Source organism: Lycium ferocissimum, unplaced genomic scaffold (genome assembly GCF_029784015.1).
Source record: "Lycium ferocissimum isolate CSIRO_LF1 unplaced genomic scaffold, AGI_CSIRO_Lferr_CH_V1 ctg22477, whole genome shotgun sequence".
Lineage (NCBI taxonomy): Eukaryota > Viridiplantae > Streptophyta > Magnoliopsida > Solanales > Solanaceae > Lycium > Lycium ferocissimum.
The window spans coordinates 1-5317 of record NW_026720367.1 but is presented as its reverse complement, the minus strand read 5'-3'; the positions used below and the strand labels follow the sequence as shown (position 1 = coordinate 5317).

At 35.2% G+C, this 5317-nt stretch overlaps 1 long non-coding RNA gene across 1 annotated transcript; it reads left to right on the top strand.

The window, feature by feature from the left end:
• Positions 1–3172: 3172 nt before the first annotated feature.
• Positions 3173–4061, top strand: LOC132043278 (uncharacterized). The gene is made up of 2 exons (XR_009411759.1): positions 3173–3432; positions 3810–4061. It is a non-coding gene; the product is annotated as an uncharacterized LOC132043278 (long non-coding RNA).
• The last annotated feature ends 1256 nt before the right edge of the window (positions 4062–5317 follow it).

Below are 5317 nucleotides of genomic sequence, written 5' to 3'. Positions count from 1 at the left end.
CTCCACACCACATATAGCCACAGGATTGAGTTTTGAATTTTTGCTAGCTTTTTGCTTTATTTCCAAAACCCCACAACCGGTCGGATACACACCAAAAAACACAAAGGCATTCCCACATAACGGATACCCTTTTCCTCTAATCGAGTTGAACTACAAATGACCTGAATTATCATATAGACTAAGATATGTAGGAAACCCAGAGACCAGAGTCCAGCCATAAATTGGAAAATTGCATCAAAAGAGAGATATTTTGGAATTGGTTGGCCAAAATCAGGTTTGTCAAATTTCGATGATCATGGATGGACTTACCATCTCTGAACAGCGAAGGGGCAGTTGTTGACACCTAATTTTGACCCTCCGGTAATTTTACTTAATTATTCGGATTTCTGGGATCTCAAACAGAGTGAAATATGTATTTTATAAGCCAAAATAATTTTGCAAAATTATTTTGATAATATTTTTCCATTTCATTTGGAAAAATAATTTCAAATATATATTCTAAGTCATTTAAAATTACTGTGCATATTTTACCATTTAATACTAAGGTACTTGTCAAATTAAATCAAAAAATAATTCAAAACAATTACTCAATTAATGGTTTAAGTTGATTAAATGTGAAACTAACAACTATTTTACTCCGTTAATTCAAGAAATTGATTAATTAAATAAATGAATCATTTACCCCTCAATTTTACAAATTGCATTCGCATTTATGATTCAAAATTAGCTACATTAGGTTATGTCCTTAATTGTGATTGCATTTGAAATTATTTGGTAATTGTGGATATATTTGAAGTAGCCAATTACATGGCATAAGTTAATGTCACGCCCCAAAACCCACCCTAGACGTGATCGGCATCCGACATCATGAACAACATCGGAAGAACCTAAACGACACAATAATAACACTTGAACCCGCCAGGTTCAACATTCTCCTCCAACAGTTTATAAAATAAAGGTAAACAAATTATGCATTTATGAATTAAATCAGCGGAACTCTTTAGTAATCAATACTTAGTCAAACGTAACAATGTGCCCGAGAGTTAATCAATAACTCAACCACTACCCACAAGAATGTATACTATAGAGTTTCTAAGATAAAGGAATAATAGTCTGACTCATCGGGACGCAGCCCGGAAAACTCATATAATGAATAAATAAATAAATAAATAAATAGGGTGTCCCACGAATGAATGTGTAGGCTCACCAAATTAGCAGCAACAGCAAGGCCTTCCTAAACGCCTGGAGTATCAAGAACCTGCTCTTCTCCGTTACCTAACATACCATCAAAAACAATAATTGTATGCTTGAGTACTTCGTACTCAGTGAGTGCCTCGGGGACAATCAGTAATAAGTAAATAGAGTACATAATACAAAGAAATAAGTCTTAAAGATCATGTGAAACCAATGTAAGAACAGTTATTCAGTTTGTATATCTCAATAAGAATTATCAAAACTGATTATAAGGCCTTTTGTCAAGGTACAACTTCAAATATGCCTTTCAATTGATCATAATTAACAAACAACAATTCCGTGAGAAAATAAGAATATCACACATACCAATACAGGCCCAAGAATCAAGCACATCGAAGGGATGACCATAGAGGTTCCCTTGTCACAAAGACCACACCGGAATATGAAATTCAACGGTGGCTATCCTTCCTCCCGAATATCTAGGCATAATCACACCCCACGTAGCGAACCCGGAAGTGGCCACTCTTCCTCCCGAATGGCTAGGCATTATCACACTAGGATCCATAGTGGCTACCGTTCCTCCCGAGTAGCTAGGCCAAACACAACAACAAAGTTCATAGCATAGAAGCCGATTCACAATTTGTCTCAAAGTATGTCACACCATCAATTAACATTAAGGCTCAATGTGCCATTACAAAGATCCATAATTTCATAGATAATCTTGAAAACGTTTCCACTTCTTTAAACAAGATTCCATTGTCATGGTTCATTATAAAATATCAGTACCAACAATTGACCGTCATTATTGATCATCTCTTATGGAAGAAAATGATTATGATTTCATATACGTATATAGAGGATAATACAATTAAGGTTGAATACGGGCTTGTCCCCACACGCACACCAACCACCATCAAAACATGAATTAGGGTTTTGTATGAGAAGTTCACCTTTTTATTCAATAACGAACTTTTGAGAAGAAGACATATATCCATAATAAGGTTTTTAAAAGAGAGACATAACTTAGTATGTTAAACAAAGTTTAACAATTCACTTTTCTAGTGAAGAACACCCAAACCCTAGCTTGAATCACTTTAGGAAGAATTATGTTGCAAACCTAGGTTTTAGTCACAAGAATCATGTTAAGAATCATGGATTTGATGTTAGGATTGATAATCAATGATTAAGATGTTCTTACCTTAGTGTTGGAGCCCTAGAGAGATATTTTCGTCCTTAGGGTTTTTGAGAGTGAAAAGAATGAAAGAAAACTAAAATTTTGCAACTTATATAATTTCAGCCCATCAGGAACAATCGACGGTACAAACGACGGAGAGTCGAACAGATCGACGGAGCGTCAATCTTCTCCGTCGAATGGTCTTTGTGCTAGGTCAATTCTACGGTACAAACGACGGAGCGTCGATCTGCTCCGTCAAAGTCATGAAATTTCCAGTGAGCAACTTTCTCTTCCTTACTTTCTACGGTGCAAAGGACGGAGCGTCGAACAGATCGACGGTACAAAGGACGACCGTCAAACCTCCTTTTCGTGAAACTGCAGTGAATTTTCATTTTGACCATCTCCTCTTGGGTCTTTAGCCTAAATTCATGCACATAACCCAACATATAAGGTTTCAAAGGACTCATACAATGCTTTCACACTCTATACGAATTTACGGGATGTTACATTTAATTAGGTTATAATTACAAAATTAGTCTTTTTATGCATATGGCCGTATTTTAAAATAAATCAATTGGCTAATTGATTTTAATTTTGGCCATAATGGAAATATTTAATTAATAGACAGCTTTATTTTGGCTATTTGTTAAAGTGGCACTTTTTGCCCCTCCCTATATACGCATATGTATACGGATATACATGGATATACATGTATATCTCGTGTGTGTATATATATATATACACACATATATAGGGCCCCTCCTTTCTCTTTTATTTTAGGATCGAGCCCAGCCCAACGGCTAGACCCATCCCAACAACCAAAATGACCCCTTAAGTCTATGAGTTACGTAACTAAACGACCTCTTTCTACAAACATTATGTTTGTATACAAATAAAGGGTCAAAGACCCTAAGGCGCCGTCTGCTCCTTCTCTGCATTTTTGCCTAAATCAGTAACGGAACAGTGTACGTCCATGTAGCTACTTTGTTGTTCGTCCATTTTGGGCAAGAGAAATTAATGCTCTTTCTCTCTCTCATCCATCTCAACCGTAGAAACACCAAGAGGTGAGGTTGCCCCTCTCCTTTTTGCTTGTTCTGCATTTTCATTGATGGATTTTTTCTTGTTTGATTTTGAATACTCGATTGTGATTGGTTTTTTGAGAAATGGAGGGATTTTCCCCTAAAACCCCTTATCCCACATCAGTTGAGGTCTTCAGATCCTAGAATTTGGGGGTTCTATATAAAGAACCCCAATTTCTACCATTTTATACACACAGACAGATACATACACTTGTATAATTTTAGGAGAACCACCTTTTGGTTTTACACTGCTTTATACGGGTATACTTAGGGTTGTGATTCGCTCATAAACCCTTTTTAGTTTAAACTTGGTCGGTATTTTCTAAAATATTTGTGATTTGTTTGTGTTGTGTGGTTGTGAGGTGTGGAGGAGAAGAGGATTTCCCCATTGTTCCATTTTCGACCTTGGCTATAACCACAAAAGGTAAATTTTCATCCTTTAAGTTATTTTCAGTTATTTTGGGTTGTTTATCCCATCATTTGTTGTTGTTTTTTTTTTTGGTGATTAGGCTAAGTTTTGTGTCTGTTTCTATTTAGCATGTCTATTCATGTTTTACTTGTTAATAGATAAGGTATGTAATTAGTAGCTCATAAGCCTGTTATTAGTTTCAGAATTGGCTTTATTTAAGTTTGAGTATGATGTTTAAATGTCTACATACTAGTTAATGAGGTACTGTGATTGTATTTACTTAAGTTAGCATTAGTATCAGCCTTACATTAGTATGCCTAGTCAATTATTAAGCATGTTTTAGTTTAAAAATTCATTTATATGTTTAATGCCAATGATTTTGTCTTTAATCATTTTTAGCTTAACCATTCATGTATGTTCGAAGATGGATTAGATTAGTCCTTAGTGTATGTACCCTGCTCCTACTGCTAAGTATCTTCAATGTAAGCCTAAGTACCTTGGAGCTTGGTTTAACCTCTTGGCTGTTAAAATATGTCTATTTTAGTTCTGATGTTGTTATCCCGTTTTCTAGGTGTGCATTCAATAAAAATGAGGATTAGAAAGCATATAGGGATATGACTTTAAGTTATTTGAGTTTGAGTCATTTTCCTTTTTTCCAAAAATGTTTAAGTGTTTACTGTTGGCTTAACCCTGTATGCCTAAGAGTTTATTTTATACTTGCATCTACATAAATCCTGAAGGTCCCGTATCTATGTGTTTTTTTCGTTAATGGTCAAGCCATATAAAATGTCTAAACTAGAGTCTAATGCAGTTATTTGAGGTCCTCATATGTTAAAACAACTTGAGATAGCTTGAAAAATGTTTAGTATGTTTTGTTTGGGCAAGTTTCCACCTAATCTTGATAGTAACTGCCTAAACTACCTCATGATTGAGTCAATAGGCCTCTGAACAGTCTCTTAATGGAAGTTTCATACTTGTCTTCATGATAATCGGAGTTTGGTGTAGCATAGGTTTGTTTGAACTTTAAAAATGACTATAAACCTATTGGTATGACTATCTAATGTCTCTATGTGACCCATGATGCATCAGTAAGGGTTTAGGCGATTTAGATGGTTCATGTGTTTGGTTGGGTTGCTTTTTTTTATTTGTTCTTAGACCTTACAGTAATAACTTGAGATAAAAGCATTCCTCAAATGCCATGTTGACCAGTTGTGCCCTTATGCTTATATTCCTCTAATGTCTGGTCAGAGAGTGTTGTGCTAATATCCGATTATGATCATATTGCTTCATTTTCCTGATCCTATCATCTGAATATCTACATTTTTTAGAGTCCATGATGCTAAGTTGTGAGGAATTAAAATAATGACTATCCTTACTGAATATTCCATATTTGAACTTTATTTGCCTCATCCCTCCCCTTTGTGATTCTGTGTATACAAATTAAGCCTAGATTGATCTTTA